We start from the raw sequence: 14,187 nt of genomic DNA on the forward strand, positions 1-14,187 counted from the left end.
TGGCATACATTTCCTCTGCTATGCTGATGATACTCAGCTGTACTTATCTATGAAACCAGATTAAACCAATCAGTTGGTCAGACTACAAGCCTGTCTTAAAGGCATAAAGACCTTGATGACTCTAACATTTGTGCTTTTAGATGGCATTAAAACAGGTTTCCAAGACTGCTTTCTTTCGCCTTTCGTAATATTCTTAAAATCAGGAACATCCTGATTCAGAGTGATGCAGAGAAACTGCTCCATGCATCTGTTCCTTCAGGATTGGACTGCTGTAATTCTTTATTATTGGGCTGTTCCACAGATTCTCTGAAAAGCCTCCAGCTGATCCAAAATGCTGCAGCCAGAGTTCTGATAAGATCTAACAGCAGAGATCATGTTTCTCCAGTTTTAGCTTCTCTTCATTGGCTTCCTGTTAGATTCAGAATAGAATTTAAGATTCTTCTCCTCACATATAAAGCTCTTAATGACCGAGCTCCATCACATCTTAAAGATCTCACAGTTGGATATTTCCCCAACAGAGCACTTTGCTCTCAGGCTGCAGGTTTCCTTGTGGTTCCCAGAGTTTCTAAAAGCAGAATGGGAGGCAGAGCCTTCAGTTATCAGGCCCCTAAAAGCAGAATGGGAGGCAGAGCCTTCAGTTATCAGGCCCCTAAAAGCAGAATGGGAGGCAGAGCCTTCAGTTATCAGGCCCCTAAAAGCAGAATGGGAGGCAGAGCCTTCAGTTATCAGGCCCCTAAAAGCAGAATGGGGGGCAGAGCCTTCAGTTATCAGGCCCCTAAAAGCAGAATGGGAGGCAGAGCCTTCAGTTATCAGGCCCCTAAAAGCAGAATGGGAGGCAGAGCCTTCAGTTATCAGGCCCCTAAAAGCAGAATGGGAGGCAGAGCCTTCAGTTATCAGGCCCCTAAAAGCAGAATGGGAGGCAGAGCCTTCAGTTATCAGGCCCCTAAAAGCAGAATGGGAGGCAGAGCCTTCAGTTATCAGGCCCCTAAAAGCAGAATGGGAGGCAGAGCCTTCAGTTATCAGGCCCCTAAAAGCAGAATGGGAGGCAGAGCCTTCAGTTATCAGGCCCCTAAAAGCAGAATGGGAGGCAGAGCCTTCAGTTATCAGGCCCCTCTCTGTGGAACCAGCTGCCAGTTTGGCTTCAGGAAGCAGACACCCTCTCTACCTTTAAGATCAGGCTCAAACTTTCCTTTCTGATAAAGCTTATAGTTAGGGATGGCTCAGGTGAGCCTGAAACATCCCATAGTTCTGCTGCTATAGGCCCAGCCTGCTGGGGGAGCTCCCATGATGCACCTCTCCTCCCTCTGACATCATTGCTGTCATTAACTTGTGTTTCTCTCTCTCAGCAGGTGTCTCTGGCCTGGTGTTACGCTGCTTGTTGTCCCCTCTTTCCTGTCCTCTCAGCCCCAGCTGGTCCAGGCAGATGGACCCTTCCTGGTTCTGGTTCTGATGGAGGTTTCTTCCTGTTAAAAAGGAGTTTTTTCTCTCCACAGTCGCTTCGTGCAGCTCAGGACGGGGGATTGGATCAAAGAGATGTTTTTTTTTCTTTAATTGGCTCTGTATGAATTGAACTAATTTGGATTTATTCAGTTTTAATGGACAGGATTATGATTGTAATTGACTTGAACTGGACTCTGTCTTTGTGATTCACTTTCAAAATAATCCTATAATGTGTTTAATGTGGTTCATACATCAATTAACTGTTAATGTCACGGTGGCTACATCGTCTCCTGTTCACATTCTTCCTCGAATAATGCAGAGAGGGGCTTTGGAAGCAGAGCTGAAGCACAGCAGCAGTTTTCTAGCTTCTCTAAAGTCTGGAAAGTTCTACCCTGGAGCATAACAACTGAGCTATTTTACATCGTATCTAATGGACAAGTTGCCTGTTGTAGCTGATGATGGAGTTTGGGGTTTTTATATTAGTGTTCACAGCTTTCTGGATGCATAAAAGTCACGTGTTCTGTCTAATCGTGTTGTGTTTTCATATAAATATCAGAGATTTGAATTTCAATCTGCCCTTTCAGCTCTATCAAAAACCTTTTAATAAATGATAGGCTGCAGTGGTAGTTTCACTGTTAGGGCTTCACACCAACACTGTGGTTAATATTCACATCCACATTCAACCATAACTGAGATTTTTACATGGATGACGCAGAGCTGCAGTCATCCCTCCATCCCCGGAGGAGACATTATTTAGAAAATGCCGGATAGACAGAGTCAGGTAAACATCTACAATGGCTGCCATGCTAATTATGCATGCATGGATGCTCGTCTGCCAGAATCATTTGCTGCACTGTGATTGCACCACGGAGTGAACAGCGCACTAACTGTGTTTAACCTTGGTATGTAAGAGTTGAGCCTGTGATTAGCTGTGGTTGGAAGCCTGAGCCGATCTACTTTCATTAAATGCCAATTTTTTTTTCATCCTGAAATATTTCAACAACATGCTCCCAGAGGTTGATTCGGTTTTTCAAACAGTCACTAATCAGTCAAATGAATCATTTCCCAAATGGAAATCATCATTTCCTTTCCTTGCTGTGTGTTTATGTAGAAGTTGGTGGCAGTGATGTTCATCATAACAGAGGAGATTCTTTTCATGGTGCTTTTTTCAGGATTTTATGCTCATTTTGATGTGAAATAAGTTATTTCTCCTTAATCACAATTAAAAAAAGGCGCAAAGCTTTGTACCAATCATCCATTACTGCTCCTACAGACGCTGTTTATTAAATATATGCTACAGAAAGTTACTCTATAAAAGCTCTGCATGCATTAAAAATACAAAAATATATCAAAACAATCATTAAATGATAATTCATTACATAAAATGCAACGTGCTCTGGTTGATTTGCACCTGAAAGCATAAAAATACAAAAATATATCAAAACTATCATCAAATGATAATACATTACATAAAATGCAACGTGCTCTGGTTGATTTGCACCTGAAAGCATAAAAATAGAAAAATATATCAAAACAATCATTAAATGATAATACATTACATAAAATGCAACATGCTCTGGTTGATTTGCACCTGAAAGCATAAAAATAGAAAAATATATCAAAACAATCATTAAATGATAATACATTACATAAAATGCAACATGCTCTGGTTGATTTGCACCTGAAAGCATTAAAAATAGAAAAATATATCAAAACAATCATCAAATGATAATACATTACATAAAATGCAACATGCTCTGGTTGATTTGCACCTGAAAGCATAAAAATAGAAAAATATATCAAAACAATCATTAAATGATAATACATTACATAAAATGCAACATGCTCTGGTTGATTTGCACCTGAAAGCATAAAAATACAAAAATATATCAAAACAATCATCAAATGATAATTCATTACAAAAATTAGAAATAGAAAAATAGTCTTTTCAGAATTAGAGTGGAGGAAGTGCTGAATTCCACATATAAGACTGCTGTGTTGCAGTTATACTGTTGTGGTTACTGTAAGTTACACCAGATGTGGGGCTATACTGCGGCGCTTTACATTATATATACATTATATACATACGAGTTAATGTAATTAGTTCATCAGTAATGTTCGGCGATACTTCTGATCTAATGAAGTCAATGAAAATGTGTTGATTTACTAAGAATCAAATAAGGTCTAAGGAGGTTTATAGCAGTTTATAAGAGCCCTGTAATCACCAGATACCAAAGATACTTCAGTATTCTCATAGAAAAGAGGTATTTAACATGAACTAATTTAAGTGGAAATTCATTTTCTTGAACTTGATCACAGTGATTTATCTATTTGTGCAAAACTATGCTGCAATACCACTTATATTAACTATTTATCCTACTCAAGTGCAATATTCTAAGTGCAATTTCAGTCAAATGTGCAACACAGCCCCGTCTCCACCTCCGTTCTACTCTATTCTAACCCCTTTTAAAAAAAAAATCATTTTATCTATCAATTATTCCCTGATTTTAATGCGTTCTGGTGTCTTAAACTATTGTTTTAGTTTAACTGCACCTTAGTCATAGAACTGCAATCTTGTTGTAAAGGTGTCTGTACGATGATGATAAAGAGCTTATCTTAACCGTTTATTCTTATCCGATGGTCTGACAGTGATGAATAAAAAAGGGGCAAAAAGTCAATGAAATCTGTAAAAATACATGTTTTTTGGAAGACTTGATGCCCTTTGTGCCTGACAAAACTTAAAATCCCATAACTCACCAGCTGTTTCTTGTCTGAGCCAACAAATAAACTAATATGACCGACTGGTATCTTCCCAGATCTGATATAATATCCTCGATATTCCCAGAGAGGAAGGGAATTGCCTGAGAACACTCCAGACCACTGCAGTTGTCTCTCTGAGGTCTGTTCTCAGTTAGAACTACTACTTCTACTGCAGAATTACAACCACGAGCAACATAACCTAAAACCTAAACCACCACCCTGTGGCGATCCAAAACAGCCCAGTTTATCTGCTGCAAACCAGCCAATGGAAATCAGTCTGATTCACTTTTTTTCTCCTTTTCAGATCGCTTCAGATTTGCATAACTGCAAAATGGACACCTGACCAGCTGACTCACTGCAACTGAACAAACTGATGAAGAAAGCTGGTTCTGTGTGATGTGATTGGACAAAGAAGTGCGTTCAGTCAGAGGCTTCCTCAGCTCAACAAAGAGCGATAAGGAAGGTCGTTCAGGCCCACTTGCAGCCAAACACAATCACTGTTGAATGAGTTCCATTTGGTTATTTATAATACAATAATAATAACCATGATACAAATTACCTGCTTCCAAGACACGTCTTTCCGCCATTCAGGGAAGAAACACACACTGTGCCCGTGTAACTGGTTAGATTCTAGTGTTGTTTTTATGAATATGAACAGGCCCAGACCAGGATATCTTTCTCCTTTTATTCTGACGAAAGGTGTAAAAAACAACAAAATCCTCCGGTCAATCGTGATCAAATACAAATTAAATGACACAGAAATATGTTAGCGCACTAGCAAGCTAACAGAGGCTAAAAGAGGGATTTCTACACAGGCACTCTACTGGGACCACTTCAGCACAGCTCATTCACTCCGGTAAGAACGTCCATCTTACTCAAAGTTGTCGTTCACGTTGTCAAAATCTGATAAATATCCTGCCATGTTGCACAAAACTATCAGCAGCAAACTCTGTGTGAAGTTAGCCGACTGTCACAGAGCACGGAGTGAATAAACTGTGCTGCAGGGGGGCGTGTGGATGAAGTGGTCCCAGTAGAGTGCCTGTGTAGAAATCCCTCCGTTAGCTCTCCTATAGCTGCAAGTAGCCACATAACAGCAGCTATGAGCTAACAGAGCTATAGCACACGTTCATTCATTCATTCTTCTTAAAGTATTGGTGAAATAAAGACAGATAAAGCCTTATTTAGAGGCTGCATCCTCTAAGCCCCGTTCACTCCGTTATATGGATCTCCAGTTATCTAAATATCTTCTGAAGGACGCCGACTTTCACCAAACTGTTCTCGGTGAGCAGATGAACGCATTTCATGCCAGAAATAAGGTTTAAAAATACCGGAGTTCCCCTTTAAGGTGAGTCTCAAACTCAGAGGCCAGCAGATTATCGTGTGGTTGGACGGATATGAACTGGCGTTGAGTGGCGAGCAGACCAGGGCTGATAAACTGCTGGGAGGACATCGAGGAGTCATCAGGCAGGCATCAACCCACAGGCAAGGGGAGACAAACAGGAAACAACATGCAAAAAGCGAAGACCCTTACACTCTGCACATTCCTGTGAAAGTCATGTAGCGTGACAGAGAAAAAGCACGTTCTGGACCACCTGTGTGACAGCAAAGACTTTCGTTTCATCACATTTTCTATCGTTTAAAGATGCATTAAATCACAGGTGAACTTCTTGCCAAATTAACATGGAAAATGAGGCTTCCTCATGTATTTTAACTCTGAATCATGTTCTTTTCTTCACCCTGGGCAGAATCCAGATGTGGGCCGCTTCAGGAAAAGATGGATGTGACTCTAAAGGAACCCATGTGCTGAAAGGGGATTATTGCCTAAATATCACAGCTTTTGGAAAAGGTTTAATGTATAATGCCTCCGGCTGGAGATGTGCCACAGTCAACAAAGGCTTATCTGGGTGTCACCTGTGCATCTATTGCAGGTTTGCACAGCAGCATAAAGCGAATTTACTCAGTCAGCCATCTTGAAACGTACCTCAGACAGTTTTGGTAAAGAAACAGCACAGGAAACACTTGTTATTGTGCTGACATTTAACTAAACTCCAGAAATAAAACTAAAGTACTGAAAGTGAAGAAAGGGTCCTGCACAGGAGGATGGAACTCTCATAGGGAACCTCAGACATGTATACATGGGTTATTTAGACAATACTGACAAAAAACAAACACATTTAGGGTCATTTAGGAGGAGGAATTGCTCAAAGTGGAAGTTCGTTAGAGCAGAAGAGCATTAGGAGCATGATTAAAAGTTAATTAAGCCAGAAATATGACCTACAAGTTTCCTATAATTTAACATAATACTAAAAATGTAGGAAACTTCCACATAAGAAGTGTGATAAGATGAAAAGTTTTCTTGTTTTCTTGCCAGAGGAACAACAATATGGTCACAGAACAAAGATATTCTCCTGTATTAATGGATCTATTTGGCTTATTTATTTGTTTTTTAGAAGCAATCAGAAAAGTGTTCATGAATTCTTTAATTTCATGCTGTTTTCCAGGTTTATTATGACATTTTCTTTGATTAAAGTTTATAAACTTCTCTTATATCAGGCATTTAAGGTGGAATGTTAGCAGATACTACAAATACTTTTATAAACACTCAATGCAAAGCAAGTCTTTGTTTTTGTCTGTTTGAATCAAAAAGTTCACCTAGAATCCAGTGAAGCTCAGGTAATAATCAGTTTATTACATCTTTTTGAACTAAAGATATAATGAAACATTTTGCAGAGGCTTAAAGAGACACTTAAGAGCAGTTTATTATTTTATTATTCATGTCACTGGTGTTATTGTGTAAATATGGAAGCAAAAAGGAAAAATCCATCCATTTTCTGTACCTGTTTAATCCAATCTTATAAAGGCCGTCACAGGGCCTCATGGAGACAAATAACCACACGTTCGCTCCCATTTAGAGTCATCAATTAGCCTGAAATTAATGCTTTTGGAGGGCGGGAGGAAGCTGGAGCGAGACCCACGCATGCATAGAGAGAACATGCAAAGGATTGGGACCAGGAACCCACTTTATTATCCACAAAATCTCCAAGTTAAAAGTGGTAAAAATAAAGAAATCTTTCCTTTTTAAACAAACTTTATTCTTCTGTAGGTAATGGCTGCTGTGTAGGTGACTTTTTGTCTTCACTGGAGGATTTTAATTCAACTTTCAGGACTAAAAAGAGATCATCAGTGGTGCAGCTGGGGGTAAACGCAGACTTTCCGGTGCTTATCCGAATGTTTTATATCTGTGGTTTGAGTTCATCTTCAAACAGAAACATCCCCTCACAAACAGTGCTGTGCAGTGGCTGCTGTGTCCTCAGCATCCAGCATGGTCTGTGCATGTTGTGCTGCTTCTTGTGCTTTGGGGTGTAAGAATGAACTTTAATGGGTAGTTTCTAAGAAAACAGAAAATCTGACGTCACAAACATCCAGGTGAGGACCTCCAGGTGGGCTTGAGTGGTCCTGTAAGTTTGTCTTTGTGTGGCCAGAAGCTCTGAACAGTAGTGAAGTTTGCCAACTACTGCAGGTGAGGCTCGGGGCGTTTTTCCGCAGGTCTTTTCAAATTGAAGAGTGTAAAAACGAGTCTTTAGCAGCTTGGACGGTGACAGGTGGGTGAAGCTGAGAGCCAACACACCTCAGCACAGAAAACACGGAAAATCTTCCCACAAATGAGCTCTCACAGACAAAAAGAAAAGAAGAAGAACAACAAAAACACGCTGCATCACATCGGACAAACGCCACAGCTCACAATCAGCAGTTTGGGTCCAGGCTGAACATCCGGGAAACGCAAAAGAAGCGGAATGTCTTATTTCTTTTTTTCCGCCCTTCAAACCCGGTAATGATGGAGGAGTAAAAAGCGACATGATTGGTGGATGCAGCCAGCAGAGGAGAAATGTAAACCCCTTGGTTTTGTTGCATTGGAGGGGGGGTTTGAAAAGTGAACGCTCCCCTCTTGTTTTTTTCCTCCCTTCAATGACAGCAGCCGGAGCCAGCCGGTCGGTGCGGTGGGAAGCTTCCTCCGCTGCGAGAAGGATCTCCCGACGAGCTGCGGTAAGGACGACACCCCCGCGCAGAAAACAGAGCCGGCAGGCGCTGCCAGGGAAGCTCGCATCAGTGCGAAGCACCAGGAAGGGTGAAAAACTCGCACAATACACAATAGCGTTGCCTGGGGCTGCCGCGGCAGCTCTCAGACAAACCCTCGCTTCGCTTGCTTGACAGCTGCAGGGCCAATGGAAATATGCACGGAGCCAGCTGCGCAAGGCTGCAGCCAATGGAAAAATCTGAAATGCTGAGCTGCTACTGGATCCAAACGGTAAGGTTAGGCTGGCTGCAGCGGCCACACCGCCGCCGCCGCCGCTAAACTTCCAGCAAATAAAAAGCGGTTTGTGTTTTGGCTGCTGCAGAGGCCATTTTAGGTAAGAAGCGTCCTTTAACTTTTGGATGCGGCTCGGATTTGTGAACGCGGATGCGTGTGCGTGCGCGTGTGGTGTCTAGACTGGACTGTGGTGACAAAACAGTGCAGGACTCCTGCATCCAGACTGAATGAACTCCGCTTTATGTGGATTAAATAGATATTGCGCGAAGTTCCACTCCTCTTTTCTCCCTCCTCCTCCTCCTCTTCCTCCTCCTCCTCCTCCTCCTCCTCCTCTCATCCCTCCCCTCCCCTCACCTCCCCATCTCTCTCTCCTCTACCCTCCCTCCCCTGCCTGCTAATTTTTTATGCATTTTTCTAAACTGTCATGGCGATTTTGTGTCCTTGGAAATAAAAAGCGCCAGTGTTTTTCGGGCTAACCGGGGTGATGCCTCGCCGGTGAGAGCGTGTGACCAGAGTCCGGAGCAGGTGAGCCGTCCGCCGGGGAGGGTTTTCAGTGGAGAGATGTCTCCGAGAAGGAGTTTTAGAGGCTGTCCACACGTGTAAGGAGAGGGCTGTTATAATGTATTTACAACAGCGATGCAGTGACATTACAGAGCTAGCGGAGAAGGCTAGCGTTGCAGCTACGGGTGCTAACATGAAATAGGACACAGTGTCTCCTTTTCCCCTCTCGGTGTTTGTAGTGTGTGTTTTGTGCTTCTTTGTCCCAAGTCGCCTTTTAGCTCGCCGGGAACTTCTTTTTACATCCCAGCGAGCTCTCTCAACTTGTGGCAATCCGGCGGCTTTCAGCATGAAGCTAGCTGTGCGTTAGCACTGCGTCTGCTAGCATTCATTATAGCCAAAACCTCAAAGGGGTTCCATAAAAGCTAGGTTGTTAGCCTCTTAGCCTATTGACACATTGGTAGCTGTAGCATCCAGGTGTGCACGCGGGGATATAATGAGTCATGCGAGTGGGGGGAATCATTTGGTGCCAGTGTTTTATCCGTATCACTTTCACCTGGCCAGGTGTAACACCCGAGGCGATGGATTAAAGGTGCCAAAAGACTACCCACGTTGCTGTGATGTGACTCAGTGATCATTTTATCATGTGTGAGTCTGCAAAATAAGTGTAAGAACAGGTTTGTCCGTCATTTTCAGACTTAAACCATCAGTTTTAGGGGAAATCTTAAAACCTGAATTTGTAGATTTGCTGCGGTGCTTTTGTTTTGTGGCGAAGATGCTGTTCTGGTTGTCAAGGCTACCTGGTGGGTTTCCAGGGTGACACCATTGTACTGCTGGGTCATCAGTGGCCCAGTTGTGCACCACAGCTGGGCTGCTTATTTTCCTGTTGTGTGTGTGCTTGTTCACCTTGTTTTAGTGGGTCTCCCCCCCCCCCCCCCCCCCCACGGCCACAGCTGCATGTCTTCCAGCTGTGGAGGGAAATGCGTGCCTACTTTCTTCAGATGCACCTTCCTCTGGGTACATTTCTGTGCTGTGATTTATGCTTGCTGCTTTGTACGTGTGAGTATTTTCTGACATGAACTGACGTAGTCTTAAAGGTGTATTAAGAAAAAAGCCTGAAGGTAACCTGTTGCTGTTTTAGTTGAATAAAAGTTGGATTTAGTGCCTTCGAACGCGTCTTTTTACCTCTCGTGTCACTTCTTTTTTAAGTCATCTTGACCAGGACTCCTTGGAAGAAGCGATCTTGTATTTAAATGTGACCTTCCTGGCTAAATAAAGGAAACGAATGAAAGAATAATTGAGAATAATCAGCTGAATTACACTCACACTGATGCAGGGTACATCAGCTGCTGTTAATAAAGAAAACACTGACATTCCCTCATGTGAATATTGGTGTTTGTACATTTTTTTCAGCTTTATTTTTCTTTAGTTAAGACATTTAATTGTATATTTAAGCCCGTTTTCCTGCCTTCTTCATGCTGATGTTGGAACTTTGCAAAGCAGGGTTTTCCTGAGGAGGAGCCACCTGTTGCATGCTGTTTGAGCGTCTTCTTCGAAGGCAAATTTAAGGCCGAGTCACTTTTTTATAACAAACTCGTGTTCATCTCCATCTCTTTCTGTAAACTCTCAGAATTACTCGAATGTGAAGCAATGAAGGTGCTGTTCAGCTGTATTTATGATATTTCAACTCATGTGAATGCGGTGATCTTCCACAGATGTGGCAAAACAAAGAAGAAGAAGAAGAAAATCTCTGTAATGACTTCGGTTTACATGTTTATCTTTTGTAAAGGTTGAATTTCATAGCTTTTGTATTGTATAGCTTTTCTTTAAACGTGAAGTTGCATGAAGTACGGCAGTCGGCGCGCTCTCAGTTTGGAGGATCCGGGAGAAATTCTGTCAGACGAGCTAAGCTAAGCTAAGCTAAGCTAACAGCTTCTCAGAACAGAGCTGTGGAAAATTTCATTCTTGTCCTCTAAAGCAACCCAAACTTTAAAAAAAAAGCTGAAAACCAGTGAACATTGTACATTGTGTCCTCGTTGCGTCAGTTGTTTACTTTGTCATGTGACATGTGGCCTCCCAACGTCTCCTGTTTCCGATCGTCAGTCAGTGCGGTTACATGAGCGCCATCGGATCGGATTAATGGCTAAATTACAATAAAACTGAGTTATTCAGCTCATGTAGACGCCTTAATCTGACAAGAAACGGGTCGGATCGGGTTACTCGATCCAATCGTAGACGACAGTGGATCGGATCGAGCGTTCTGCGCATGCTCCAGATTTTTTCCTGCGATCGTCACCCGGAAGTGGAAGGAGACGATATTCCTGTTGTTGTCGTCAGAAAGAAAGAAACAAGGCGATGGAGAATGCGCCGTTGTGCATCGTCTGTGCCATAACCAGCTCATCACAGATGGAGAGGGACGCAGCTTCATCTCGCTCTGCGTTCGCCATCTTTCTGAATGCCTGAGTTTGTTGTTGTTGGCGGTGAAGACGTCAACAGGAAGTGGCTCTATTAGCGATAGCTGAAATGGGGACAGCGCCACCTATCGTACCGGGGTGTGACATGCTTTGTGCCGGTGATTCCATTCATTCACCGCCATATATCCAAGGATGATTACCCTCAGATAAGGAGCAGAACCCAACTGTAGCTGTAATCCAGTTAATCTCATCATGGAGACCCACTGAGGGACTCTCTGAAAGTGGAAATCTGCCGGTTTAAAATCCCAAAACGCCAGAAAAAAGCCTTCTTTCAAATACTTCAGCAGCAGGAAACGTCGAGCAGTCGCTGTTCATACGGTGATCGTTCTTTTGTGGCCTCAATTTGGGTAGCTGTTAGCAGCTGATTCTCCAAACTGAGAGCGCTCTGATCGCTGCCTGCAGCAGGTAAGTGCTTCAGAAAACCCTGCTTTAAAGAATCTTCATCTTTAAATGTAAAGAAAACCACTCAGAGCGATAGGTGTGCTAAAAATGATGCTTCGGAAGGAAACAACTCGATAAATATCCAGAACTGACTCTTCATTAAAGCTAAGAATGGTAGCGCTGATTTTTGAGGAAAGAGTGTGTTTGTGTGGTGATTTTGTCAAATGACATCTTTATAGAATCAAGGGAAAGAGGTTTAAGATGTGGTGGAAAAAGACGGCTATGAAAATAAAGGTTTTAGTGCGGTTATTCATTTATAACCGTAATTATTTCTGAACATGCCGTTCTGCTTGGTGTAGCTGATCCTTTTAAAAGGATGATTGATGCCATCAGACATGAAGGTATCTCCTGTCAGCTGTGCAGAAAGGGTCTGTTGTGAGTTTGAAATGATCATCAGGACCCGCTGATTGACAAAAAGTCAATAATAGTCATAATGATCACTTTCAAAGGAAAGAAAAGCTGTTTTGAATTGTGGGGAAAACTGTCTTCCTCCTTAATGATAAAGCATTTATTTTAGTTTTTTCTTAAATATAATGACAAAAAGAGCATTAATCTGTAGCATCACTCCTTCATGAATGCTGGAGCAGTTGGTGTGAACGTCTTGAACTAAAATTACACAATGGTCACACAACATGTCACATTCAGCCGGTCTGATCTCCATTAAAAGGAAAACCGGCGCGTTGATGTCGATAAAGATAAAGATCAGGACTAAAAGTGCCCCCGTTTATTCGTCAGTTTGTTCTTCTAATCATGACGAACCTATCGTGTGAAACACCGGGACCGTTCCCGTCGGGCTGTTATCTATCTGCAACGAAATCGATAATAGAAATAGTCGACTATTGTCGCAGGACGTGTTTTTCCAACGGAGTGAGACATCGCCTTTAATTACAATCTCTGCCGAGAGTCGCACATGCGCAACAGCGTCTCGCGGTGACGTACACAGAAATGGCGGCGTCCAAAACACATTAGCGACGGTACCAAAACTTCTAAAGTTTGGGAGCATTTTAGCCAGGATACGGCGACTAAAAAGATAACTTGCAAGGTTTGTAAAGCAGACCTTACGTGCACGAACATTTAAAGAGAAAGCACGTCGGGCAGTTGAACGAAACTGACTCTCCTGGGTAAAATTCAAGTAACATTCAAGCCAATAGTTTTGCTTTTGATGCACATTTTATCAGCGTTTTTTCGCTTTAACGTTATATCTGACAAATGTTTTTAAATCAAATGCATGCAGTCGGGAGAAAAGAGCCGCCATGAACCCCTTTCTGCAGAAGAAGCAGATGTGCACCCCGCAATCTGCCATCACTGAGTCAGTATAATAACTAGTTTCAGATCGGACATTTTTATTTACTTTTTGTATGAATCAGCAGGAAAGTTGAATAAAATATGCATTTTTCATTGAAGAACCCATCTTTCTTGTGTTTATTGTCATTTTCCACATAATTAAAGCAACTTAATGCTAAATTCAAGAAAAAAATAATAATTATTCGGTTAGTCGACGAATCGTTTCAGTAGTCGGTGACTAGTCGACTACTGAAATAGTCGTTAGTTGCAGCCCTAGTTAACGCCCCCACTCGGCTCGGAGGAACAATAAGTCTGAGAGGAACCAGCAGGTGGTCTTGTGTTAGTGGAAGAAGTTACAGATGTGAACTGGTCATGTATTGATCACCTGTGTCCCTCCTCATGTCTGTGGGTGGAAACAGAAGACATTGAACGCATCTCATTGTGTGTATCGCCTCTGAAATGAGCAGAAAGCATCTTGATTGACCCGATTTATCCTGTCTGATTGTCTTTTGTAAAGTTTCTTTCGGAAACCTGAACTTTTGGCAAGCAAACTAATTAAAGACTTACAAGGTGAGGAAAAGGGCACTCGTGATGCTGCCTGCAGATTGGTAACACCGGGGTATTTTTAGGCTGACTGCAGGGGACGCCAAGCAACCGTAGCGCTGACTTTAATCCCTTTTTCTTGATTTAAGGTGCTTTCACTGCATGTTAAAGAAATGGTCAATAAAAGCAAAGGTGTTCAGCCGTAAATCCTGGTGTGGGAACCTGCATCTATTACACCAGATGTTTCCCTGTCCGGTCTGTCGTTGGTGCTGCGGTGGAGATGGATGGCTCCGTCAGCTCCTGGGGGGGGGGGGGGGGGCACTCGCAATGTCCTGCAGCCTGGCCAGGTGTCATGGTTGCTGTTGCCAGATGGGCTCCTTAGTGGTCCAACCCCCCCCTTCTGAGTCTTGATATGCACCAGACACCGTTGTGCTCTGA

The 14,187-nt window shown here is 42.6% G+C and overlaps 1 protein-coding gene across 6 annotated transcripts in view; it reads left to right on the forward strand.

The window, feature by feature from the left end:
- Positions 1 to 8,012: 8,012 nt before the first annotated feature.
- chd6 (chromodomain helicase DNA binding protein 6) overlaps positions 8,013 to 14,187 on the forward strand; it is a 112,334-nt gene continuing 106,159 nt past the window's right edge. For 2 of the 6 annotated variants that reach the window (XM_072381436.1, XM_072381440.1), the window contains exon 1: positions 8,850 to 9,034. The gene's annotated coding sequence lies outside the window, so the exon portion shown is untranslated. Of the gene's footprint in view, positions 8,245 to 8,336; positions 8,507 to 8,849; positions 9,035 to 14,187 lie in introns of those variants that run through there. The other 4 variants (XM_072381437.1, XM_072381438.1, XM_072381439.1 and 1 more) reach the window with 4 other exon arrangements.

The sequence above is a fragment of the Leuresthes tenuis genome, unplaced genomic scaffold (genome assembly GCF_036924035.1).
Source record: "Leuresthes tenuis unplaced genomic scaffold, fLeuTen1.0.hap1 SCAF_3, whole genome shotgun sequence".
NCBI classification, from domain to species: domain Eukaryota; kingdom Metazoa; phylum Chordata; class Actinopteri; order Atheriniformes; family Atherinopsidae; genus Leuresthes; species Leuresthes tenuis.